Raw genomic sequence first — 26702 nt, 5'->3', positions numbered from 1 at the left:
TAAAAGTGTTTTTTAATAACAAACAACAAAACCATCAAATAATAATGTTCAGTTATGCACTCAATACTTGGTCGGGAATCCTTTGGCAGAAATGACTGCTTCAATGCGGCGTGGCATGGAGGCAATCAGCCGGTGACACTGCTGAGATGTTATGGAGGCCCAGGATGCTTCAATAGCGGCCTTAAGCTCATCCAGAGTGTTGGGTCTTGCGTCTCTCAACTTTCTCTTCACAATATCCCACAGATTCTCTATGGGGTTCAGGTCAGGAGAGTTGGCAGGCCAATTGAGCACAGTAATACCATGGTCAGTAAACCATTTACCAGTGGTTTTGGCACTGTGAGCAGGTGCCAGGTCGTGCTGAAAAATGAAATCTTCATCTCCATAAAGCATTTCAGCCGATGGAAGCATGAAGTGCTCCAAAATCTCCTGATAGCTAGCTGCATTGACCCTGCCCTTGATGAAACACAGTGGACCAACACCAGCAGCTGACATGGCACCCCACACCATCACTGACTGTGGGTACTTGACACTGGACTTCAGGCATTTTGGCATTTTCTTCTCCCCAGTCTTCCTCCAGACTCTGGCACCTTGATTTCCGAATGACATGCAAAATTTGCTTTCATCAGAAAAAAGTACTTGGGACCACTTAGCAACAGTCCAGTGCTGCTTCTCTGTAGCCCAGGTCAGGCGCCTCTGCCGCTGTTTATGGTTCAAAAGTGGCTTTACCTGGGGAATGCGGCACCTGTAGCCCATTTCCTGCACACGCCTGTGCACGGTGGCTCTGGATGTTTCCACACCAGACTCAGTCCACTGCTTCCTCAGGTTCCCCAAGGTCTGGAATCGGTCCTTCTCCACAATCTTCCTCAGGGTCCGGTCTCCTCTTCTCGTTGTACAGCGTTTTCTGCCACATTGTTTCCTTCCAACAGACTTACCATTGAGGTGCCTTGATACAGCACTCTGGGAACAGCCTATTTGTTGAGAAATTTCTTTCTGGGCCTTACCCTCTTGCTTGAGGGTGTCAATGATGGCCTTCTTGACATCTGTCAGGTCGCTAGTCTTACCCATGATGGGGGTTTTGAGTAATGAACCAGGCAGGGAGTTTATAAAAGCCTCAGGTATCTTTTGCATGTGTTTAGAGTTAATTAGTTGATTCAGAAGATTAGGGTAATAGGTCGTTTAGAGAACCTTTTCTTGATATGCTAATTTATTGAGACAGGTTTTTTGGGTTATCAGGAGTTGTATGCCAAAATCATCAGTATTAAAACAATAAAAGACCTGACAAATTTCAGTTGGTGGATAATGAATCTATAATATATGAAAGTTTAATTGTAATCATTACATTATGGTAAATAATGAAATTTAACACTATATGCTAATTTTTGGAGAATGACCTGTATAGTGGGGGGTGCACAGTACAGTGGGGGGATGCACAGTACAGTGAGGGTGCACAGTAGAGTGGGGGATGCACAGTACAGTGGGGGGTGCACAGTACAGTAGGGGGATGCACAGTACAGTGAGGGTGCACAGTAGAGTGGGGGGTGCACAGTACAGTAGGGGATGCACAGTACAGTGGGGGGTGCACAGTAGAGTGGGGGGTGCACAGTACAGTAGGGGATGCACAGTACAGTGGGGGGTGCACAGTACAGTAGGGGGATGCACAGTACAGTGAGGGTGCACAGTAGAGTGGGGGGTGCACAGTACAGTAGGGGGATGCACAGTACAGTGGGGGGTGCACAGTACAGTAGGGGGATGCACAGTACAGTGAGGGTGCACAGTAGAGTGGGGGGTGCACAGTACAGTAGGGGATGCACAGTACAGTGGGGGGTGCACAGTACAGTAGGGGGATGCACAGTACAGTGAGGGTGCACAGTAGAGTGGGGGGTGCACAGTACAGTAGGGGGATGCACAGTACAGTGGGGGGTGCACAGTACAGTAGGGGGATGCACAGTACAGTGAGGGTGCACAGTAGAGTGGGGGGTGCACAGTACAGTAGGGGATGCACAGTACAGTGGGGGGTGCACAGTACAGTAGGGGGATGCACAGTACAGTGAGGGTGCACAGTAGAGTGGGGGGTGCACAGTACAGTAGGGGATGCACAGTACAGTGGGGGGTGCACAGTACAGTAGGGGGATGCACAGTACAGTGAGGGTGCACAGTAGAGTGGGGGGTGCACAGTACAGTAGGGGGATGCACAGTACAGTGGGGGGTGCACAGTACAGTGGGGGTTGCACAGTACAATAGGGGATGCACAGTACAGTGGGGAGATGCACAGTATAGTGAGTGGGGTGCACAGTAAAGTGACGGGTGCACAGTACAGTGAGGGGTGCACAGTACAGTGTGGGGGGTGCACATTATAGTGGGGGGTGCACAGTACAGTGGGGGGTGCACAGTACAGTGGGGGGGTGAACAGTACAGTGGGGGGTGCACAGTACAGTGGGGGGTGCACAGTATAGTGGGGGGGTGCACAGTACAGTGGGGGGTGCACCGTACAGTAGGGGGATGCACAGTATAGTGGGGGGTGCACAGTACAGTGGGGGGTGCACAGTACAGTGGGGGGTGCACAGTATAGTGAGGAGGTGCACAGTACAGTGGGGGGTGCACAGTACAGTTGGGGGGTGCACAGTACAGTAGGGGGGTGCACAGTATAGTGGGGGGTGCACAGTACAGTGGGGGGTGCACAGTATAGTGTGGGGGGTGCACAGTACAGTAGGGGATGCACAGTACAGTGGGGGGTGCACAGTACAGTGGGGGGTGCACAGTACAGTGGGGGGATGCACAGTACAGTGGGGGGTGCACAGTACAGTGGGGGGTGCACAGTATAGTGAGGAGGTGCACAGTACAGTGGGGGGTGCACAGTACAGTTGGGGGGTGCACAGTACAGTAGGGGGGTGCACAGTACAGTAGGGGGGTGCACAGTACAGTAGGGGGATGCACAGTACAGTGGGGGGTGCACAGTACAGTGGGGGATGCACAGTACAGTAGGGGATGCACAGTACAGTGGGGGGTGCACAGTACAGTGGGGGGTGCACAGTACAGTGGGGGGTGTACAGTACAGTTGGGGGGTGCACAGTACAGTGGGGGGTGTACAGTACAGTGGGGGGTGCACAGTACAGTGGGGGGTGTACAGTACAGTTGGGGGGTGCACAGTACAGTAGGGGGGTGCACAGTACAGTGGGGGATGCACAGTACAGTAGGGGGATGCACAGTACAGTGGGGGGTGCACAGTACAGTGGGGGGTGTACAGTACAGTTGGGGGGTGCACAGTATAGTGAAGGGGGTGCACAGCACAGTGGGGGGATGCACAGTACAGTAGGGGGATGCACAGTACAGTGGGGGGTGCACAGTACAGTGGGGGTTGCACAGTACAATAGGGGATGCACAGTACAGTGGGGAGATGCACAGTATAGTGAGTGGGGTGCACAGTAAAGTGACGGGTGCACAGTACAGTGAGGGGTGCACAGTACAGTGTGGGGGGTGCACATTATAGTGGGGGGTGCACAGTACAGTGGGGGGTGCACAGTACAGTGGGGGGGTGAACAGTACAGTGGGGGGTGCACAGTACAGTGGGGGGTGCACAGTATAGTGGGGGGGTGCACAGTACAGTGGGGGGTGCACCGTACAGTAGGGGGATGCACAGTATAGTGGGGGGTGCACAGTACAGTGGGGGGTGCACAGTACAGTGGGGGGTGCACAGTATAGTGAGGAGGTGCACAGTACAGTGGGGGGTGCACAGTACAGTTGGGGGGTGCACAGTACAGTAGGGGGGTGCACAGTATAGTGGGGGGTGCACAGTACAGTGGGGGGTGCACAGTATAGTGTGGGGGGTGCACAGTACAGTAGGGGATGCACAGTACAGTGGGGGGTGCACAGTACAGTGGGGGGTGCACAGTACAGTGGGGGGATGCACAGTACAGTGGGGGGTGCACAGTACAGTGGGGGGTGCACAGTATAGTGAGGAGGTGCACAGTACAGTGGGGGGTGCACAGTACAGTTGGGGGGTGCACAGTACAGTAGGGGGGTGCACAGTACAGTAGGGGGGTGCACAGTACAGTAGGGGGATGCACAGTACAGTGGGGGGTGCACAGTACAGTGGGGGATGCACAGTACAGTAGGGGATGCACAGTACAGTGGGGGGTGCACAGTACAGTGGGGGGTGCACAGTACAGTGGGGGGTGTACAGTACAGTTGGGGGGTGCACAGTACAGTGGGGGGTGTACAGTACAGTGGGGGGTGCACAGTACAGTGGGGGGTGTACAGTACAGTTGGGGGGTGCACAGTACAGTAGGGGGGTGCACAGTACAGTGGGGGATGCACAGTACAGTAGGGGGATGCACAGTACAGTGGGGGGTGCACAGTACAGTGGGGGGTGTACAGTACAGTTGGGGGGTGCACAGTATAGTGAAGGGGGTGCACAGCACAGTGGGGGGATGCACAGTACAGTGGGGGATGCACAGTACAGTGGGGGATCCACAGTACAGTGGGGGGTGCACAGTACAGTGGGGGATGCACAGTACAGTAGGGGATGCACAGTACAGTGGGGGGTGCACAGTACAGTGGGGGGTGCACAGTACAGTGGGGGGTGTACAGTACAGTTGGGGGGTGCACAGTACAGTGGGGGGTGCACAGTACAGTGGGGGGTGCACAGTACCGTGGGGGGTGTACAGTACAGTTGGGGGGTGCACAGTACAGTAGGGGGGTGCACAGTGGGGGATGCACAGTACAGTAGGGGGATGCACAGTACAGTGGGGGATCCACAGTACAGTGGGGGGTGCACAGTACAGTGGGGGGTGCACAGTACAGTGGGGGGTGCACAGTACAGTGGGGGGTGTACAGTACAGTTGGGGGGTGCACAGTACAGTTGGGGGGGTGCACAGTACAGTTGGGGGGGTGCACAGTATAGTGAGGAGGTGCACAGCACAGTGCGGGGTGCACAGTACAGTAGGGGGGTGCACAGTACAGTGGGGGGTGCACAGTACAGTGGGGGGTGCACAGTACAGTGGGGGGTGCACAGTACAGTGGGGGGTGTACAGTACAGTTTGGGGGTGCACAGTACAGTTGGGGGGGTGCACAGTACAGTTGGGGGGGTGCACAGTATAGTGAGGAGGTGCACAGCACAGTGCGGGGTGCACAGTACTAGGCAGTGGGACGCTCAGCTGCGCCCCTCCTCGGACGCTGCAGCCAGTAGGAGCAGGGGGCAGTTTGGGAGGGTCCCGTCAGTTTGGGAGGGTCCCCTTCTTCCCGTCCCGCTCCCCTCAGCCTCATCTGCTGCCGTTACCTCAGGACAGGACGCCGCCGCTGACAGCTGTCGCCCCCGCTGCGGTCACGTCCAGCACCGCGGACCCCGGTAGGTTCATCGTTCTCTTCTCTCTGACGGGGTCTCTGGAGTCACAGATATGGAAAAACGCGTCCGTGTCGCCGCCAGTCACAGACACGGGGGGAACTAATCCTGGATTGTGTCTGCGGCACGGACGCGTTTTCTGTGAGATGAGCCCATTACTGAGGGTCCGGGAGGGATTTCCCCTATAGCTGAGGGGCCGCTGCCTCTAATGCCCGGGGCCCCGAGCACCGCTGCCTCTAATCCCCGGGGCCCCGAGCACCGCTGCCTCTAATCCCCGGGGCCCCGAACACCGCTGCCTCTAATCCCCGGGGCCCCGAGCACCGCTGCCTCTAATCCCCGGAGCCCCGAGCACCGCTGCCTCTAATCCCCGGGGCCCCGAGCACCGCTGCCTCTAATCCCCGGAGCCCCGAGCACCGCTGCCTCTAATCCCCGGAGCCCCGAGCACCGCTACTTCTAATCCCCGGAGCCCCGAGCACCGCTGCCTCTAATCCCCGGGGCCCCGAACACCGCTGCCTCTAATCCCCGGGGCCCCGAGCACCGCTGCCTCTAATCCCCGGGGCCCCGAGCACCGCTGCCTCTAATCCCCGGGGCCCCGAGCACCGCTGCCTCTAATCCCCGGGGCCCCGAGCACCGCTGCCTCTAATCCCCGGGGCCCCGAGCACCGCTGCCTCTAATCCCCGGAGCCCCGAGCACCGCTGCCTCTAATCCCCGGAGCCCCGAGCACCGCTGCCTCTAATCCCCGGGGCCCCGAACACCGCTGCCTCTAATCCCCGGGGCCCCGAGCACCGCTGCCTCTAATCCCCGGGGCCCCGAGCACCGCTGCCTCTAATCCCCGGAGCCCCGAGCACCGCTGCCTCTAATCCCCGGGGCCCCGAGCACCGCTGCCTCTAATCCCCGGAGCCCCGAGCACCGCTGCCTCTAATCCCCGGGGCCCCGAGCACCGCTGCCTCTAATCCCCGGGGCCCCGAGCACCGCTGCCTCTAATCCCCGGGGCCCCGAGCACCGCTGCCTCTAATCCCCGGGGCCCCGAGCACCGCTGCCTCTAATCCCCGGAGCCCCGAGCACCGCTGCCTCTAATCCCCGGGGCCCCGAGCACCGCTGCCTCTAATCCCCGGGGCCCCGTGCACCGCTGCCTCTAATCCCCGGGGCCCCGAACACCGCTGCCTCTAATCCCCGGAGCCCCGAGCACCGCTGCCTCTAATCCCCGGGGCCCCGAGCACCGCTGCCTCTAATCCCCGGGGCCCCGAGCACCGCTGCCTCTAATCCCCGGGGCCCCGAGCACCGCTGCCTCTAATCCCCGGGGCCCCGAACACCGCTGCCTCTAATCCCCGGGGCCCCGAGCACCGCTGCCTCTAATCCCCGGGGCCCCGAGCACCGCTGCCTCTAATCCCCAGAGCCCCGAGCACCGCTGCCTCTAATCCCCGGGGCCCCGAGCACCGCTGCCTCTAATCCCCGGGGCCCCGAGCACCGCTGCCTCTAATCCCCGGAGCCCCGAGCACCGCTGCCTCTAATCCCCGGAGCCCCGAGCACCGCTACTTCTAATCCCCGGAGCCCCGAGCACCGCTGCCTCTAATCCCCGGGGCCCCGAACACCGCTGCCTCTAATCCCCGGGGCCCCGAGCACCGCTGCCTCTAATCCCCGGGGCCCCGAGCACCGCTGCCTCTAATCCCCGGAGCCCCGAGCACCGCTGCCTCTAATCCCCGGAGCCCCGAGCACCGCTGCCTCTAATCCCCGGGGCCCCGAGCACCGCTGCCTCTAATCCCCGGGGCCCCGAGCACCGCTGCCTCTAATCCCCGGAGCCCCGAGCACCGCTGCCTCTAATCCCCGGAGCCCCGAGCACCGCTGCCTCTAATCCCCGGGGCCCCGAGCACCGCTGCCTCTAATCCCCGGAGCCCCGAGCACCGCTGCCCCTAATCCCAGGAGCCCCGAGCACCGCTGCCTCTAATCCCCGGGGCCCCGAGCACCGCTGCCTCTAATCCCCGGGGCCCCGAGCACCGCTGCCTCTAATCCCCGGGGCCCCGAGCACCGCTGCCTCTAATCCCCGGAGCCCCGAGCACCGCTGCCTCTAATCCCCGGGGCCCCGAGCACCGCTGCCTCTAATCCCCGGGGCCCCGAGCACCGCTGCCTCTAATCCCCGGAGCCCCGAGCACCGCTGCCTCTAATCCCCGGAGCCCCGAGCACCGCTGCCTCTAATCCCCGGGGCCCCGAACACCGCTGCCTCTAATCCCCGGGGCCCCGAGCACCGCTGCCTCTAATCCCCGGGGCCCCGAGCACCGCTGCCTCTAATCCCCGGAGCCCCGAGCACCGCTGCCTCTAATCCCCGGGGCCCCGAGCACCGCTGCCTCTAATCCCCGGAGCCCCGAGCACCGCTGCCTCTAATCCCCGGGGCCCCGAGCACCGCTGCCTCTAATCCCCGGGGCCCCGAGCACCGCTGCCTCTAATCCCCGGGGCCCCGAGCACCGCTGCCTCTAATCCCCGGGGCCCCGAACACCGCTGCCTCTAATCCCCGGAGCCCCGAGCACCGCTGCCTCTAATCCCCGGGGCCCCGAGCACCGCTGCCTCTAATCCCCGGGGCCCCGAGCACCGCTGCCTCTAATCCCCGGGGCCCCGAGCACCGCTGCCTCTAATCCCCGGGGCCCCGAACACCGCTGCCTCTAATCCCCGGGGCCCCGAGCACCGCTGCCTCTAATCCCCGGGGCCCCGAGCACCGCTGCCTCTAATCCCCGGAGCCCCGAGCACCGCTGCCTCTAATCCCCGGGGCCCCGAGCACCGCTGCCTCTAATCCCCGGGGCCCCGAGCACCGCTGCCTCTAATCCCCGGAGCCCCGAGCACCGCTGCCTCTAATCCCCGGAGCCCCGAGCACCGCTGCCTCTAATCCCCGGGGCCCCGAGCACCGCTGCCTCTAATCCCCGGGGCCCCGAGCACCGCTGCCTCTAATCCCCGGAGCCCCGAGCACCGCTGCCTCTAATCCCCGGAGCCCCGAGCACCGCTGCCTCTAATCCCCGGGGCCCCGAGCACCGCTGCCTCTAATCCCCGGAGCCCCGAGCACCGCTGCCCCTAATCCCAGGAGCCCCGAGCACCGCTGCCTCTAATCCCCGGGGCCCCGAGCACCGCTGCCTCTAATCCCCGGGGCCCCGAGCACCGCTGCCTCTAATCCCCGGGGCCCCGAGCACCGCTGCCTCTAATCCCCGGAGCCCCGAGCACCGCTGCCTCTAATCCCCGGGGCCCCGAGCACCGCTGCCTCTAATCCCCGGGGCCCCGAGCACCGCTGCCTCTAATCCCCGGAGCCCCGAGCACCGCTGCCTCTAATCCCCGGAGCCCCGAGCACCGCTGCCTCTAATCCCCGGGGCCCCGAGCACCGCTGCCTCTAATCCCCGGGGCCCCGAGCACCGCTGCCTCTAATCCCCGGGGCCCCGAGCACCGCTGCCTCTAATCCCCGGAGCCCCGAGCACCGCTGCCTCTAATCCCCGGAGCCCCGAGCACCGCTGCCTCTAATCCCCGGGGCCCCGAGCACCGCTGCCTCTAATCCCCGGGGCCCCGAGCACCGCTGCCTCTAATCCCCGGGGCCCCGAGCACCGCTGCCTCTAATCCCCGGAGCCCCGAGCACCGCTGCCTCTAATCCCCGGGGCCCCGAGCACCGCTGCCTCTAATCCCCGGGGCCCCGAGCACCGCTGCCTCTAATCCCCGGAGCCCCGAGCACCGCTGCCTCTAATCCCCGGAGCCCCGAGCACCGCTGCCTCTAATCCCCGGGGCCCCGAGCACCGCTGCCTCTAATCCCCGGGGCCCCGAGCACCGCTGCCTCTAATCCCCGGAGCCCCGAGCACCGCTGCCTCTAATCCCCGGAGCCCCGAGCACCGCTGCCTCTAATCCCCGGGGCCCCGAGCACCGCTGCCTCTAATCCCCGGAGCCCCGAGCACCGCTGCCCCTAATCCCTGGAGCCCCGAGCACCGCTGCCTCTAATCCCCGGGGCCCCGAGCACCGCTGCCTCTAATCCCCGGGGCCCCGAGCACCGCTGCCTCTAATCCCCGGGGCCCCGAGCACCGCTGCCTCTAATCCCCGGGGCCCCGAGCACCGCTGCCTCTAATCCCCGGGGCACCGAGCACCGCTGCCTCTAATCCCCGGGGCCCCGAGCACCGCTGCCTCTAATCCCCGGGGCCCCGAGCACCGCTGCCTCTAATCCCCGGAGCCCCGAGCACCGCTGCCTCTAATCCCCGGGGCCCCGAGCACCGCTGCCTCTAATCCCCGGGGCCCCGAGCACCGCTGCCTCTAATCCCCGGGGCCCCGAGCACCGCTGCCTCTAATCCCCGGGGCCCCGAGCACCGCTGCCTCTAATCCCCGGAGCCCCGAGCACCGTTGCCTCTAATCTCCGGGGCCCCGAGCACCGCTGCCTCTAATCTCCGGGGCCCCGAGCACCGCTGCCTCTAATCCCCGGAGCCCCGAGCACCGCTGCCTCTAATCCCCGGGGCCCCGAGCATCGCTGCCTCTAATCCCCGGAGCCCCGAGCACCGCTGCCTCTAATCCCCGGGGCCCCGAGCACCGCTGCCTCTAATCCCCGGAGCCCCGAGCACCGCTGCCCCTAATCCCTGGAGCCCCGAGCACCGCTGCCCCTAATCCCTGGAGATAAGCGGTGACCGCCCAGTACAATCCCGTGACATCAATGGGCGAGACCCCGAACACCACAATGGGGAGAGGCCGAATATTAGAGGTGGGAGGGAGAGGACAGGCAGAAAGGGAACCACAAGTCACAGCAGGCACATGGACCCAGGAGCTTGTAGTCCTGTCACCTCAGCTCCAAAGAGGAAAAGTGTTGGTTTTATGCCTCGTCCATTATACAAGATAAAGCATCCGACCTACCACACATACAAATGTCCATGGGACCACAAAGTCAATACAGACCCCAGACCAGATCCTCCCCCCCATACAAATATAGATCTGCTAAATCAAAATAGACCCCAGACCCTAAACTAATAAGTACCCCAAACTAGACTTTAAAATCAATTCAGACCAGCCCCCCTAAACAAGTAGAGATCCCAGACCAGCCCCCTAAACAACTAGATTCCAGACCTGCCCCCCTAAACATCTAGAGATCCCAGACCAGCCCCCTAAACAGCTAGAGATCCCAGACCAACCCCCCTAAACAACTAGAGATCCCAGACCAGCCCCCTAAACAACTAGATATCCCAGACCAGCCCCCCTAAACAACTAGAGATCCCAGACCAGACCCCTAAACAACTGGAGATCCCAGACCAGAGCCACTAAACAACTAGAGATCCCAGACCAACCCCCTAAACAACTAGAGATCCCAGACCAGCCCCCCTAAACAACTAGAGATCCCAGACCAGCCCCCCTAAGCAACTAGAGATCTCAGACCAGCCCCCTATACAGCTAGAGATCTCAGACCAGCCCCCCTAAGCAACTAGAGATCTCAGACCAGCTCCCTAAACAGCTAGAGATCCCAGACCAGCTCCCCTAAACAACTAGAGATCCCAGACCAGCCCCCCTAAACAACTAGAGATCCCAGACCAGCCCCCCTAGACAACTAGAGATCCCATACTAACCCCCCTAAACAACTAGAGATCCCAAACCAGCCCCCCTAAACAACTAGAGATCCCATACCAGCTCCCCTAAACAACTAGCGATCTCAGACCAGCCCCCCTAAACAACTAGAGATCTCAGACCAGCCCCCCTAAACAACTAGAGATCCCAGACCAGCCCCCCTAAACAGCTAGAGATCCCATACTAACCCCCCTAAACAACTAGAGATCCCAGACCAGCCCCCCTAAACAACTAGAGATCCCAGACTAGCCCCCCTAAACAGCTAGAGATCCCATACTAACCCCCCTAAACAACTAGAGATCCAAGACCAGCCCCCCTAAACAACTAGAGATCCCATACCAGCCCCCCTAACCAACTAGAGATCCCAGACCAGCTCCCCTAAACAACTAGCGATCTCAGACCAGCCCCCCTAAATAACTAGAGATCCCAGACCAGCCCCCCTAAACAACTAGAGATCCCAGACCAGCCCCCCTAAACAGCTAGAGATCGCATACTAACCCCCTAAACAACTAGAGATCCCAGACCAGCCCCCCTAAACAACTAGAGATCCCAGACCAGCCCCCTTAAACAGCTAGATATCCCATACTAACCCCCTAAACAACTAGAGATCTCAGACCAGCCCCCCTAAACAACTAGAGATCCCAGACCAGCCCCCCTAAACAACTAGAGATCCTAGCCCAGCCCCCCTAAATAGCTAGAGATCCCATACTAACCCCCCTAAATAACTAGAGATCCCAGACCAGCCCCCCTAAACAACTAGAGATCCCATACCAGCCCCCCCTAACCAACTAGAGATCCCAGACCAGCTCCCCTAAACAACTAGAGATCCCAGACCAGCCCCCCTAAACAGCTAGAGATCGCATACTAACCCCCTAACCAACTAGAGATCCCAGACCAGCTCCCCTAAACAACTAGCGATTTCAGACCAGCCCCCCTAAACAACTAGAGATCCCAGACCAGCCCCCCTAAACAACTAGAGATCCCAGACCAGCCCCCCTAAACAGCTAGAGATCGCATACTAACCCCCTAACCAACTAGAGATCCCAGACCAGCTCCCCTAAACAACTAGCGATCTCAGACCAGCCCCCCTAAACAACTAGAGATCCCAGACCAGCCCCCCTAAACAACTAGAGATCCCAGACCAGCCCCCCTAAACAGCTAGAGATCCCATACTAACCCCCCTAAACAACTAGAGATCCCAGACCAGCCCCCTTAAACAGCTAGAGATCCCATACTAACCCCCCTAAACAACTAGAGATCTCAGACCAGCCCCCCTAAACAACTAGCGATCCCAGACCAGCCCCCCTAAACAACTAGAGATCCTAGCCCAGCCCCCCTAAACAGCTAGAGATCCCATACTAACCCCCCTAAATAACTAGAGATCCCATACCAGCCCCCCTAACCAACTAGAGATCCCAGACCAGCTCCCCTAAACAACTAGCGATTTCAGACCAGCCCCCCTAAACAACTAGAGATCCCAGACCAGCCCCCCTAAACAACTAGAGATTAGAGATGGGCGAACCTGAACAGTAAAGTTCAGCGTCCGTACCAAACACCTACTGTTCAGGCACGGACACTGAACACGGACTTTACCAGGAAGTCCATGTTACTGTTCGGGTTCGGCTGCCCGATCCCCGGGTGTTTGTCGCTCTGTCATGTGCATGGCAGCACGGCCACCACCGCTTCTGATCTGCGGTGAAATCATCCTGCCGGTCAGAGCCGCGGTTCCCACCTTGTCAGAGGAGCACTCAGCTGTGATCGGAGGTATAAAGCTCACCTCCGGTCACTGGTGTCAGCGGATGGGACTACTGCTCCCATCATCCAACACCTGCTGCCGCTAATAGCAGGAGAGGCGGAGGGAGTATTCATTAGCCGGCTCCTGTGCTGTCAGTAAATAATTAAAAAAAAACCTTTGTGGTTCCCCTGTATTTTTGATAACCAGCCAGGCAAAACTCACAGCTGGGGGGGCTACAACCCTCAGCTGTCAGCTTCAGCAAGGCTGGCTATCACTAAATAATTAAAAAATAAACTGCGTGGGGTCCCCCTCATTTTTGACAACCAGCCGTGCTAAAGCAGACAGCTGGGGGCTGGTATTCTTGGGCTAGATGTGCCTTTTCTGGTCAGTTGCGGGCTGCTATATTTAGGCTGGGGGGGGGGACAATATCTATGGCCCCTTTCCAGCCTGAGAATACCAGCCCCCAGCTGTCTGCTTTTTCAAGGCTGGTTGTCAAAAATGGGGCGGACACCGTTTTTTTTTTTAAAAACCAGCTGTCAGTTTGGCCTGGCTGGTTATCAAAAATACAGGGGAACCCACGCTGTTTTTTTTAAAATTATTTATTTACAGCACAGGAGCGGGTGATGAATACTCCCATCAGCCGCTCCTGCTGTCACTGTTATTAGCGGCAGCAGGTGTCGAATGATAGGAGAAGTAGTCTCATCAGCTGACACCAGTGACCGGAGGTAAACGTTATACATCCGGTAACAGTGTGGGAACCGCAGCTCTCTGACCGGCAGGGATGATTTCACCGCCGATCAGAAGCGGTGTTTGCCGCACTGTCATGCGCATGACTGCGCGGCAAATACTGGATGTTCGGGCCCCCCATTCAAGTGAATAGGGTTCGGGTCCGGGTACTGTTCCCGAACCTTAACGTTTTGTAACTGTTCATCCAAACCCTCCCTACCCGAACATCTACTAGAGATCCCAGGACCAGCCCCCCTAAACAACTAGAGATCCTAGACCAGCCCCACTAAACAACTAGGGGTCCCAGACCAGCCCCCTAAATAACTAGAGATCCCAGTCCAGGGATCCTAAAGAACTGGGTATCCCAGATCAGCCCCTGTAAACAACAAGAGATCCTAGACCAGCCCCCCTAAACAACTAGGGGTCCCAGACCAGCCCCCTAAATAACTAGAGATCCCAGTCCAGCCCTCCTAAAGAACTGGGTATCCCAGATCAGCCCCTGTAAACAACAAGAGATCCCAGACCAGCCCCCCTAAATAATACAGATGCCGGACAAGTTCCCATAAACAAATACAGCTCCCTGACTTCAAAAGCAAATATAGACCCCAGACAAGACCCCCTAATTTAATACAGCCCCCATATCAGACCTTTTAAACAAATACAGACTCTACATCAGTCTTCTAAGTCAATGGGGACCCCAGACCACAACCCTTAAGGCAGTGGTCCCCAACTCCAGGCCTCGAGGGCCGCTAACAGTGCAGGTTTTCAGGATTTCTTTAGTATTGCATCGGTGGTAATGTGATCATCTGCACAGGTGATGATTCCAACCCCTGTGCAATACTAAAGAAATCCAGAAAACCTGCGCTGTTGGCGGCCCTCGAGGCCTGGAGTTGGGGACCACTGCCTTAAGCTAACACTGATTCTACATCAGACCCTTTAAAATAATGCAGACCCCAATCCAACCCCCCTAAATAATAGAGATGCAAGGCAAGACCCCTTAAACTAATAAAGACCCCAGACCAGGCTCCTAAACAAATACAAACACCAGACCACAGCCCCTAAACTACAGATTCCAAATAAGACCACCACAACTAATACAGATCCTCGTCCAGACCCCCCAACAATATAGACGCCCGACCTGACCCATAAACAGATTCCAAACCTGACCCGTAAACACAGACCACCTGAGCAGCCAGCCCCTAAATGTGACCCCAGACAAGACCCCTGACCAGCGAAACTAATAACTGCTGAGACTCCCTGTAGATCCGGACCCCCGCGCCGTCATCTCCCCCTGTATCCTAGGAACGATATGCGACGATTTCCTTCACTGAATATTTTCGGACCTTTCCTCTGATCTTCAGATAAGTGCCCCTTTTCCCTGTGTTCAGTTTCTAATTTAACTCTTTCAGGTTTCGATCCTGTGCGGACCCCCTCCCCACCCCGGTTTTCCCCGTTTCTAGTGACTATATTGATATTTGGGAGCCATAAATGGGCACACGGCGCTGGCAATATTCACCGCCGGCCCTGGACGCTATGATCCTGGCACGCAGCGCCCGACACAGAACCGACACATTTATCTTCCCGCTACATTAAACACAGGGAAGGAAATGTCTTTATCTACAACAGAACATGAAGTAATCGCATTGTATCACTTCCTCCATGTGTAATGGGCCAGATACCGAGCCTTAGCGGGGTCTTCCCAACTCCAAGATCCTATCCCGATATATGGTGGGTGTAATAATGATAATATTAGCAAATGCCTCCATTCAGAAATGTAGTATAGTTCTTCTGATTCGCCGTGTCGCTTACCCCATGTGCAGGGCATTGCCATGGCTTAGCATAGAATGAATAGTGTAGACTTTCAGATCCTCCTGGAGACATGGACCACAGCTGAAGCCGCCCGTTATCAGGCCCTGGGCGAAGTTCTCATCTTTGGAGACCTCAATGCAAGAATTGGGAGAGAAAAAGACTTTCTGACCACGGATGGAAACATCTACATATTTGGAGCAGAGACTGACGGCCATGACTCAGTGCGCAGAGGGAGAAACGGCTACGACAGTACAGTCTACAAAAGTGCCAAAAAGATCCTGAGCGTAAAAAGTTTAGAACTTCATATACTCAATGGCCGCACCAAGGAGACTCCCCAGGAAGATGGACTTTAATCTCCCATATGGAATGAGACTGCGCCATCACAGATATGGCACCAGACTGATGAAGGAGCATCGCGCTCCGAAACGCGCGTCGGGGTTGGGCCTGGTCACCCATTCTTCCTGTGCCTATTAGGTATGCACTAACATTGTATGCTGTACATTATATTTTCTATCATGGCTGTGGCACTTGCCCAATACCTTGTATATTGGAATGATTATTGTTGTGAATTCTGTGGCTGAATTCACTCCTGTGGTCACAAGTGGTACTGCAGCTTCTGAGCTTCCTCCCTCAGGTGTTCTGGTGAGCTCGTTAACTGCTTCGTTACTTAACTCCGCCTGATGCTGCTATCCTTGCTCCTTGTCAATGTTTCAGTGTTGGATCTGAGCTTCTCCTGATTGTTCCTGTGTCCTGCTGCTCTGTATAGCTAAGTGCTTTTTGCTTTTTTGTTGCTTTTTTTCTGTCCAGCTTGTCTTTTGTTTTGCTGGAAGCTCTGAGACGCAAAGGGTGTACCGCCGTGCCGTTAGTTCGGCACGGTGGGTTTTTTTTTGCCCCCTTTGCGTGGTTTTGCTTTAGGGTTTTTGGTAGACTGCAAAGTTCGCTTTACTGTCCTCGCTCTGTCCTAGAATATCGGGCCCCACTTTGCTGAATCTATTTCATCCCTACGTTTTGTCTTTTCATCTTACTCACAGTCATTATATGTGGGGGGCTGCCTTTTCCTTTGGGGAATTTCTCTGGGGCAAGTCAGGCCTATTTTTCTATCTTCAGGCTAGCTAGTTTCTTAGGCTGTGCCGAGTTGCCTAGGTAGTTGTTAGGCGCAATCCACAGCCGCTTTTAGTTGTGTTTAGGATAGGATCAGGTGTGCAGTCTACAGAGTTTCCACGTCTCAGAGCTCGTTCTTGTATTTTTGGGTATTTGTCAGATCACTGTGTGCGCTCTGATCGCTAAGCACACTGTGTTTCTGGATTGCCTTCATAACACCTGTCATTAGCAAACATTACAGTACAAGGAGCCAAACTAATGATTCTCAATAGAGGGAAAGAAAAAGTTCTGACATCATTTTTTTTTTTTTTTTTTTCTGCTCTGTGTTCACTTTTTTTTTTTCCCCTAGACATTTGGGTGATTCTGGACACAGGTGTGGACATGGATATTCAGGGTCTGTGCTCTTCAATGGATAATCTCGTTATAAATGTACAAAAAATTCAAGATACTATTGATCAGAAATCTATGTTAGAACCAAGAATTTCTATTCCTGATTTGTTTTTTGGAGATAGAACTAAGTTTCTAAGTTTCAAAAATAATTGTAAGCTATTTCTGGCCTTGAAACCTCATTCTTCTGGTAATCCTATTCAACAGGTTTTGATTATTATTTCTTTTTTGCGCGGCGACCCTCAAGACTGGGCATTTTCTCTTGCGCCAGGAGACCCTGCATTGAGTAGTGTCGATGCGTTTTTCCTGGCGCTCGGATTGCTGTACGATGAGCCTAATTCAGTGGATCAGGCTGAGAAAAATTTGCTGGCTTTGTGCCAGGGTCAGGATGATATAGAAGTATATTGTCAGAAATTTAGGAAATGGTCAGTACTCACTCAGTGGAATGAATCTGCGCTGGCAGCTTTGTTCAGAAAGGGTCTCTCTGAGGCTCTTAAGGATGTCATGGTGGGATTTCCTATGCCTGCTGGTTTGAATGAGTCTTTGTCTTTGGCCATTCAGATCGGTCGACGCTTGCGCGAGCGTAAATCTGTGCACCATTTGGCGGTACTGCCTGAGGTTAAACCTGAGCCTATGCAGTGCGATAGGACTATGACTAGAGTTGAACGGCAGGAATACAGACGTCTGAATGGGCTATGTTTCTACTGTGGTGATTCCACTCATGCTATTTCTGATTGTCCTAAGCGCACTAAGCGGTTCGATAGGTCTGCCGTCATTGGTACTGTACAGTCCAAATTCCTTCTGTCCATTACCTTGATATGCTCTTTGTCGTCGTTTTCTGTCATGGCGTTTGTGGATTCGGGCGCTGCCCTGAATCTGATGGATTTGGATTATGCTAAATGTTGTGGGTTTTTCTTGGAGCCCTTGCAGTGTCCTATTCCATTGAGAGGAATTGATGCTACACCTTTGGCCAAGAATAAACCTCAATACTGGGCCCAGCTGACCATGTGCATGGCTCCTGCACATCAGGAAGTTATTCGCTTTCTGGTGTTGCATAATCTGCATGATGTGGTCGTGTTGGGGTTGCCATGGCTACAAACCCATAATCCAGTATTGGATTGGAATTCCATGTCGGTATCCAGCTGGGGTTGTCAGGGGGTACATGGTGATGTTCCATTTTTGTCGATTTCGTCATCCACCCCTTCTGAGGTCCTAGAGTTCTTGTCTGATTATCAGGATGTATTTGAAGAGCCCAAGTCCGATGCTCTACCTCCGCATAGGGATTGTGATTGTGCTATCAATTTGATTCCTGGTAGTAAATTCCCTAAAGGTCGATTATTTAATTTATCCGTGCCCGAACACGCCGCTATGCGCAGTTATGTGAAGGAATCCCTGGAGAAGGGACATATTCGCCCATCGTCATCACCACTGGGAGCAGGGTTCTTCTTTGTAGCCAAGAAGGATGGTTCGCTGAGACCGTGTATTGATTACCGCCTTCTTAATAAGATCACTGTTAAATTTGAGTATCCCTTGCCATTGTTATCTGACTTGTTTGCTCGGATTAAGGGGGCTAGTTGGTTCACTAAGATAGATCTTCGTGGTGCGTATAATCTGGTGAGAATCAGGCAAGGAGATGAATGGAAAACTGCATTCAATACGCCCGAGGGTCATTTTGAGTATCTATTGATGCCGTTCGGACTTGCCAATGCTCCATCTGTGTTTCAGTCTTTTATGCATGACATCTTCCGTGAGTATCTGGATAAATTCCTGATTGTTTACTTGGATGACATTTTGATCTTCTCAGATGATTGGGAGTCTCATGTGAAGCAGGTCAGAATGGTTTTTCAGGTCCTGCGTGCAAACTCTTTGTTTGTGAAGGGATCAAAGTGTCTCTTCGGTGTGCAGAAAGTTTCATTTTTGGGGTTCATCTTTACCCCTTCTACTATTGAGATGGATCCAGTTAAGGTCCAAGCCATCCAGGATTGGATTCAGCCGACATCTCTGAAAAGTCTGCAAAAGTTCCTGGGCTTTGCTAATTTTTATCGTCGCTTCATCTGTAATTTTTCTAGCATTGCCAAACCATTGACCGATTTGACCAAGAAGGGTGCTGATTTGGTTAATTGGTCTTCTGCTGCTGTGGAAGCTTTTCAGGAGTTGAAGCGTCGTTTTTGTTCTGCCCCTGTGTTGTGTCAGCCAGATGTTTCTCTTCCGTTCCAGGTCGAGGTTGATGCTTCTGAGATTGGAGCAGGGGCGGTTTTGTCACAGAGAGGTTCTGATTGCTCAGTGATGAAACCATGCGCTTTCTTTTCCAGGAAGTTTTCGCCCGCTGAGCGTAATTATGATGTGGGCAATCGAGAGTTGCTGGCCATGAAGTGGGCATTCGAGGAGTGGCGTCATTGGCTTGAAGGAGCTAAGCATCGCGTGGTGGTATTGACTGATCATAAGAACTTGACTTATCTCGAGTCTGCCAAGCGCTTGAATCCTAGACAGGCCCGTTGGTCGTTATTTTTTGCCCGCTTCGACTTTGTGATTTTGTACCTTCCGGGCTCTAAAAATGTGAAGGCGGATGCTCTGTCTAGGAGTTTTGTGCCCGACTCTCCGGGTTTATCTGAGCCAGCGGGTATCCTCAAGGAAGGAGTCATTGTGTCTGCCATCTCCCCTGATTTGCGGCGGGTGCTGCAAAAATTTCAGGCGAATAAACCTGATCGTTGTCCAGCAGAGAAACTGTTCGTCCGTGATAGGTGGACTAATAAACTTATCTCTGAACTTCATTGTTCGGTGTTGGCTGGTCATCCTGGAATCTTTGGTACCAGAGAGTTAGTGGCTAGATCCTTCTGGTGGCCATCTCTGTCACGGGATGTACGTACTTTTGTGCAGTCCTGTGGGATTTGTGCTAGGGCTAAGCCCTGCTGTTCTCGTGCCAGTGGGTTGCTTTTGCCCTTGCCGGTCCCAAAGAGGCCTTGGACACATATTTCGATGGATTTCATTTCTGACCTTCCCGTTTCTCAAAAGATGTCAGTCATTTGGGTGGTCTGTGATCGCTTTTCTAAAATGGTCCATCTGGTGCCCTTGGCTAAATTGCCTTCCTCCTCTGATTTGGTACCTTTGTTCTTTCAGCATGTGGTTCGGTTGCATGGCATTCCTGAGAATATTGTTTCTGACAGAGGTTCCCAGTTTGTTTCAAGGTTTTGGCGAGCCTTTTGTGGTAGGATGGGCATTGACCTATCCTTTTCCTCGGCTTTCCATCCTCAGACTAATGGCCAGACCGAACGAACCAATCAGACCTTGGAAACATATCTGAGATGTTTTGTTTCTGCAGACCAGGATGATTGGGTGTCCTTTTTGCCGTTGGCTGAGTTCGCCCTTAATAATCGGGCCAGCTCGGCTACCTTGGTTTCTCCATTTTTTTGCAATTCTGGGTTCCATCCTCGTTTCTCTTCAGGACAGGTTGAGTCTTCGGACTGTCCTGGTGTGGATTCTGTGGTGGATAGGTTGCAGCAGATCTGGACTCAGGTAGTGGACAATTTGATCTTGTCCCAGGAGAAAGCTCAACTTTTCGCTAATCGCAGACGCCGTGTGGGTCCCTGACTTCGTGTTGGGGATCTGGTTTGGTTATCTTCTCGTCATATTCCTATGAAGGTTTCCTCTCCTAAATTTAAACCTCGTTTTATTGGTCCGTATAGGATTTCTGAGGTTCTCAATCCTGTGTCTTTTCGTTTGACCCTCCCAGACTCCTTTTCCATACATAATGTATTCCATAGGTCGTTGTTGCGGAGATACGTGGCACCTATGGTTCCATCTGTTGAGCCTCCTGCCCCGGTTTTGGTGGAGGGGGAATTGGAGTATATTGTGGAGAAGATTTTGGATTCTCGTGTTTCTAGACGGAAACTCCAGTATCTGGTTAAATGGAAGGGTTATGCTCAGGAAGATAATTCCTGGGTTTTTGCCTCTGATGTTCATGCTTCCGATCTTGTTCGTGCCTTTCATGCGGCTCATCCTGGTCGGCCTGGGGGCTCTGGTGATGGTTCGGTGACCCCTCCTCAAGGGGGGGGTACTGTTGTGAATTCTGTGGCTGAATTCACTCCTGTGGTCACAAGTGGTACTGCAGCTTCTGAGCTTCCTCCCTCAGGTGTTCTGGTGAGCTCGTTAACTGCTTCATTACTTAACTCCGCCTGATGCTGCTATCCTTGCTCCTTGTCAATGTTTCAGTGTTGGATCTGAGCTTCTCCTGATTGTTCCTGTGTCCTGCTGCTCTGTATAGCTAAGTGCTTTTTGCTTTTTTGTTGCTTTTTTTCTGTCCAGCTTGTCTTTTGTTTTGCTGGAAGCTCTGAGACGCAAAGGGTGTACCGCCGTGCCGTTAGTTCGGCACGGTGGGTTTTTTTTTGCCCCCTTTGCGTGGTTTTGCTTTAGGGTTTTTTGTAGACTGCAAAGTTCGCTTTACTGTCCTCGCTCTGTCCTAGAATATCGGGCCCCACTTTGCTGAATCTATTTCATCCCTACGTTTTGTCTTTTCATCTTACTCACAGTCATTATATGTGGGGGGCTGCCTTTTCCTTTGGGGAATTTCTCTGGGGCAAGTCAGGCCTATTTTTCTATCTTCAGGCTAGCTAGTTTCTTAGGCTGTGCCGAGTTGCCTAGGTAGTTGTTAGGCGCAATCCACAGCCGCTTTTAGTTGTGTTTAGGATAGGATCAGGTGTGCAGTCTACAGAGTTTCCACGTCTCAGAGCTCGTTCTTGTATTTTTGGGTATTTGTCAGATCACTGTGTGCGCTCTGATCGCTAAGCACACTGTGTTTCTGGATTGCCTTCATAACACCTGTCATTAGCAAACATAACAGATTATACATTACACGTGGCCTGATTTATTGTTATGGCAGGTTTGTTTGGGCGGTCCGGTCCTCTTTATGGGCCATTGTAGCACATATATATTCCCCTGTTTTGTATCTTTTGTACCTGCTCAGATTTGGATTTTTTATGGGACTATATGGCTGCTTTTTCGCTTTTTTTGCATCACAGATATGAACCTGGCGCTTTCATAGTCACCCCACAAACTGGATACAGCACTTAAGTTACCGGAAGAATCTCACCCATAAGGTGTAAAAAAGCCAAAGTCAGACAAGGCTATGTGCACACGTTGCGGATTTGCCTGTGGAATTTTCTGCGCAGATTCTTTCTCTCTTGGCAGAAAACGCAGGTAAAAATCCGCGCGGATTTGATGCATTTTTGATGCGGATTTGTATGCGTTTTTGTAAGCTAAGTAAAGATCTATATTTAACAAAAAAAAAATTGTGATGTGATGTCATTTCTTTGTCCAACCTCTTCTTTTACATACTCCATACTGCAGCGTTTCTCGCACGCAACTCCGCAGCAAAACTGCAGATCTTTTTAAACCTGCGGTTTTGCTGCAGATCCGCAAAAAGAAATGCTGTGGAAAATAAAACGCTGCAAATCCGCACGTATTTTTCCACAGCATGTGCACACAAATTCTCAATTTCCCATTGAGTAACATTGGTTGTGCACTACACTGCGGATTTGATGCAGTTTCGTGCATCCAATAGCTCTGTGGATCCGCATCAAAATCAGCAACTTGTGCACATAGCCTAAGTCCAACGCTCTTCAACATTTACATCAGTGAGCGGCCATTGCTCTGGAATCCTGCTCGGCACCAGCAATCACACTCCAAGACGCCCAGGTGAAATTCTTGCTCTATCCAGATGACCTACTGCTGTCATCAACTGAGAAAGGCCTCCAAAAAAAACTGAAAATCTTGGAGAAATTCAGCTCCAAATGGGCACTACCGATCATCCCAAAGAAAACTAACATCATGGTGTTCCAGAGGAGAAAGTCGAGATTGGACGAGCACTTTCCATTTGTGCTAAACAACTGCGTTTTTACAGGAACAGACAAATACACCTACCTGGGCCTAGAGATTCACCGGTCAGGGAGCTTCAAACAAGCCATAGAGACCCTGAAGGACAAGGCCTGCAAAACCTGATATGCCATCCGAAGGACACTCTACCATCTGAAGCCACCAGTGAGGGTCTGGCTAAAAATCTTCAATGCCATAATCACCCCAATCCTCCTGTACGGCAGCGAAGTCTGGGGTCCTCACACCTACCCAGACTGGTCAAAGTGGGATTCCAGTCCAACAGAAATATTCCACCTGGAATTCTGTAAGCCCCTTCCCCAGGTCCATCGGAGCCCCCGACAGTGCCTGTTGGACTGAACTGGGCAGATTTCCACTCCACTTAGTGGTCTTGAAGAGGGCGCTGTCATTCCAGGCTCACCTACAGAGCTCCAATCATCACCATGTGGGGTGTCCGCATGAAGCAGGACCCCAGAACCTCTCACCCAACCTCAAACACCAATCACAGCAGTCTGACAAAAGCCAGAACCAGGAAGATGGTAGCCGAGGGCCAGGAGAGGTACGTCAGTGACCGGAGGAGTGATATCACCTCATAGAGCCTGACCATGTCTACAGAGACACCACAGTAAGGCCGATATCTGGAGAAACTCCCAGAGACCACCAGATCCTGGGCCGGTATAGGCTCAGTGCCCACAATATGGCCATCTGGTCCCAGACACAGTGCTACAAGCCCAGGGAGGACAGACTGTGCCCACACTGTGACTTGGAGGATGAGACCCACTTCCCGTTACACTGCACCAAATACTCAGCATTGAGGGACACTCACTTCAGGAGACTGTCCAATCTCATCACGGATTTCATCTCCCTGAAATAGGAAGAGAAAACATGTATCCTGCTGGGGGACGGAGAGAACGTGGGGGAAAGAGCAGAGCAGTATGTGAGTGCGGAGGAGAGAGCAGTGCAGTATGTGAGTGCAGAGGAGAGAGCAGAGCAGCATGTGAGTGTGGGGGAGAGAGCAGCGCAGTATGTGAGTGTGGGGGAGAGAGCAGAGCAGTATGTGAGTGCAATGGAGAGAGCAGTATGTGAGTGTGGGGGAGAGAGCAGCGCAGTATGTGAGTGTGGGGGAGAGAGCAGCACAGTATGTGAGTGTGGGGGAGAGAGCAGCGCAGTATGTGAGTGTGGGGGAGAGAGCAGAGCAGTATGTGAGTGCGATGGAGAGAGCAGAGCAGTATGTGAGTGTGGGGGAGAGAGCAGAGCAGTATGTGAGTATGGGGGAGAGAGCAGAGCAGTATGTGAGTGTGGGGGAGAAAGCAGCGCAGTATGTGAGTGGGGGAGAAAGCAGTGCAGTATGTGAGTGTGGAGGAGAGAGCAGAGCAGTATGTGAGTGTGGGGGAGAGAGCAGAGCAGTATGTGAGTGTGGGGGAGAAAGCAGCGCAGTATGTGAGTGGGGGAGAAAGCAGTGCAGTATGTGAGTGTGGAGGAGAGAGCAGAGCAGTATGTGAGTGTGGGGGAGAGAGCAGAGCAGTATGTGAGTGTGGGGGAGAGAGCAGAGCAGTATGTGAGTGTGGGGGAGAGAGCAGCGCAGTATGTGAGTGTGGGGGAGAGAGCAGCACAGTATGTGAGTGTGGGGGAGAGAGCAGCGCAGTATGTGAGTGTGGGGGAGAGAGCAGAGCAGTATGTGAGTGCGATGGAGAGAGCAGTATGTGAGTGTGGGGGAGAGAGCAGCGCAGTAAGTGAGTGTGGGGGTGAGAGCAGCGCAGTATGTGAGTGCAGAGGAGAGAGCAGAGCAGCATGTGAGTGTGGGGGAGAGAGCAGCGCAGTATGTGAGTGTGGGGGAGAGAGCAGAGCAGTATGTGAGTGCAATGGAGAGAGCAGTATGTGAGTGTGGGGGAGAGAGCAGCGCAGTAAGTGAGTGTGGGGGAGAGAGCAGCGCAGTATGTGAGTGTGGGGGAGAGAGCAGCACAGTATGTGAGTGTGGGGGAGAGAGCAGCGCAGTATGTGAGTGTGGGGGAGAGAGCAGAGCAGTATTTGAGTGCGATGGAGAGAGCAGAGCAGTATGTGAGTGTGGGGGAGAGAGCGAGCAGTATGTGAGTGTGGGGGAGAGAGCAGAGCAGTATGTGAGTGTGGGGGAGAAAGCAGCGCAGTATGTGAGTGGGGGAGAAAGCAGTGCAGTATGTGAGTGTGGAGGAGAGAGCAGAGCAGTATGTGAGTGTGGGGGAGAGAGCAGAGCAGTATGTGAGTGTGGGGGAGAGAGCAGAGCAGTATGTGAGTGTGGGGGAGAGAGCAGAGCAGTATGTGAGTGTGGGGGAGAGAGCAGAGCAGTATGTGAGTGTGGGGGAGAGAGCAGAGCAGTATGTGAGTGTGGGGGAGAAAGCAGCGCAGTATGTGAGTGGGGGAGAAAGCAGTGCAGTATGTGAGTGTGGAGGAGAGAGCAGAGCAGTATGTGAGTGCGATGGAGAGAGCAGAGCAGTATGTGAGTGTGGGGGAGAAAGCAGTGCAGTATGTGAGTGTGGAGGAGAGAGCAGCGCAGTATGTGAGCACGGGGGACAAAACAGCGCAGTATGTGAGTATGGGGGAGAGAGCAGAGCAGTATGTGAGTGTGGGGGAGAAAGCAGCGCAGTATGTGAGCATTGGGAAAAGAGCAGTGCAGTATGTGAGTGTGGAGGAGAGAGCAGCGCAGTATGTGAGCACGGGGGACAAAACAGCACAGTATGTGAGCATGAGGGAGAGAGCAGAGCAGTATGTGAGTGTGGGGGGAGAAAGCAGCGCAGTATGTGAGCATTGGGAAGAGAGCAGTGCAGTATGTGAGTGCGGAGGAGAGAGCAGCACAGTATGTGAGTGTGAGGGAGAGAGCAACCCAGTATGTGAGTGTGAGGGAGAGAGCAGCACAGTATGTGAGTGTGAGGGAGAGAGCAGAGCAGTATGTGAGTGTGGTGGAGAGAGCAGTGCAGTATGTGAGTGCGGGGGAGAGAGCAGAGCAGTATGTGAGTGGAGGAGAGAGCAGCACAGTATGTGAGTATGGGGGAGAGAGCAGAGCAGTATGTGAGTGTGAGGGAGAGAGCAATGCAGTATGTGAGTGGAGGAGAGAGCAGCACAGTATGTGAGTATGGGGGAGAGAGCAGAGCAGTATGTGAGTGCTGGGGAGAGAGCAGAGCAGTATGTGAGTGCGGAGGAGAGAGTAGTGCAGTATGTGAGTGCGGGGGAGAGAACAGTTCAGTATGTGAGTACGGGGGAGAGAACAGAGCAGTTTGTGAGTGTGGAGGAGAGAGCAGCGCAGTATGTGAGTATGGGGGAGAGAACAGTGCAGTATGAGTGCGGGGGAGAGAACAGTCCAGTATTTGAGTGTGGAGGAGAGAACAGTTCAGTATGTGAGTGTGGGGGAGAGAGCAATGCAGTATTTGAGTGTGGAGGAGAGAACAGCGCAGTATGTGAGTGCGGGGGAGAGAGCAGTTCAGTATGTTAGTGCGGGGGAGAGAACAGTTCAGTATGTGAGTGCGGGGGAGAGAACAGTTCAGTATGTGAGTCTGGGGGAGAGAACAGAGCAGTATGTGAGTGTGAGGGAGAGAGCAGCACAGTATGTGAGTGTGAGGGAGAGAGCAGCGCAGTATGTGAGTGGGGGAGAGAGCAGCGCAGTATGAGTACGGGGGAGAGAGCAGAGCAGTATGTGAGTGCGGGGGAGAGAGCAGTGCAGTATGTGAGTGCGGGGGAGAGAGCAATTCAGTATGTGAGTATGGGGGAGAGAACAGTTCAGTATGTGAGTATGGGGGAGAGAGCAGTTCAGTATGTGAGTGCGGGGGAGAGAGCAGCGCAGTATGTGAGTACGGGGGAGAGAACAGAGCAGTATGTGAGTATGGGGGAGAGAGCAGCGCAGTGTGTTAGTGTGGGGGAGAGAGCAGCGCAGTATGTGAGTACGGGGGAGATAGCAGCAGTATGTGAGTGCGGGGGGAGAGAGCAGTTCAGTATGTGAGTACGGGGAAGAGAACAGTTCATTATGGGGGAGAGAACAGTTCAGTATGTGAGTACGGGGGGAGAAAACAGCGCAGTATGTGAGTGCGGGGGAGATAGCAGTGCAGTATGTAAGTATGGGGGGGAGAACAGCACAGTATGTGAGAGCTGGGGAGAGAGCAGTGCAGTATGTGAGTGCGGGGGAGAGAACAGTTCAGTATGTGAGTATGGGGGAGAGAA

The 26702-nt window shown here is 54.6% G+C and overlaps 1 protein-coding gene across 1 annotated transcript in view; it reads left to right on the top strand.

Moving 5' to 3' along the window:
- Positions 1–5217: 5217 nt before the first annotated feature.
- LOC138671355 (sialidase-3-like) overlaps positions 5218–26702 on the top strand; it is a 43166-nt gene continuing 21681 nt past the window's right edge. Inside the window, exon 1 of the mRNA XM_069759457.1 lies at positions 5218–5344. The gene's annotated coding sequence lies outside the window, so the exon portion shown is untranslated. The remainder of the gene's footprint in view (positions 5345–26702) is intronic.

This window comes from Ranitomeya imitator, chromosome 3 (genome assembly GCF_032444005.1).
Source record: "Ranitomeya imitator isolate aRanImi1 chromosome 3, aRanImi1.pri, whole genome shotgun sequence".
Lineage (NCBI taxonomy): Eukaryota > Metazoa > Chordata > Amphibia > Anura > Dendrobatidae > Ranitomeya > Ranitomeya imitator.
This window is presented reverse-complemented; position numbering and strand designations above follow the sequence as displayed.